Here is an 880-nt window from a genome sequence, read left to right as displayed (position 1 = left end):
TATACTCAATTTCACCAAATCTTTATACTTTAATATCAACTAACATTATAATTTATATGCATACTTTGTGTTGTTCAGCTACCCCAGCTTTACAACATATACAAAGAAATGGGTATTGTGACATCATTTCAGACCATTCTGGATAATGTCTCCCTTCCACTCTTTGAGGTTACAATCAATCCAGATTCACATCCCCAGTTGCATGCATTCTTGAAACAGGTAACACCACTCAAACTTAACATGTCACATAATTTGAATTTGATTTATTTTATTTAATGTAATGTTTTAACAATCTTATAAATACAATACAAGTGGTAGGACTGGATTTGGTGGATGATGAGACCATCCCGTGATTTGGCTAAACTTGCATGAATTTCGTAAGTTCATTTTCTCAATAACTATTTTTTTTTTGTTATTGAATAAGATGTTATGGTTTTGTTGTATATGTATTAGGTTATCCAAAGATCATTCACAAAGATCTTATAGTCTTAATTATATGTCAGCAACTCAGCATCCAGAGATCTATAAAAGGTAAAAATATCAAAAATGTTATTACAGTGATTTAAATTTCATCTAGTTCATAAGATGGTTTAAAAAGAAAAGGAAAGGGTACTTTGGTCCATGTATTGAATTTTGTTGTACTAGCTGCAAGTTTAAGAGGACTACATGTACTCAAAACTTGGTTATTTGGAGAAGCAAAACTCTTGAAGCGTATTCTTTGTAGAATCTTCATTTTCTTATTAAGAACAAGTTGAATTTGGGGGAGGCCATGCTAATGTCCGTGTCCTTATTTTTCCATTATAATATAAAATTTTCTATCTAATAAACAATTAACTTAAAATATTTCTTACCTTCTTCCTAGGCTCATGGGAACTCATTC

This window comes from Lactuca saligna, chromosome 6 (genome assembly GCF_052625555.1).
Source record: "Lactuca saligna cultivar CGN05327 chromosome 6, ASM5262555v1, whole genome shotgun sequence".
NCBI lineage: Eukaryota > Viridiplantae > Streptophyta > Magnoliopsida > Asterales > Asteraceae > Lactuca > Lactuca saligna.
This window is presented reverse-complemented; position numbering follows the sequence as displayed.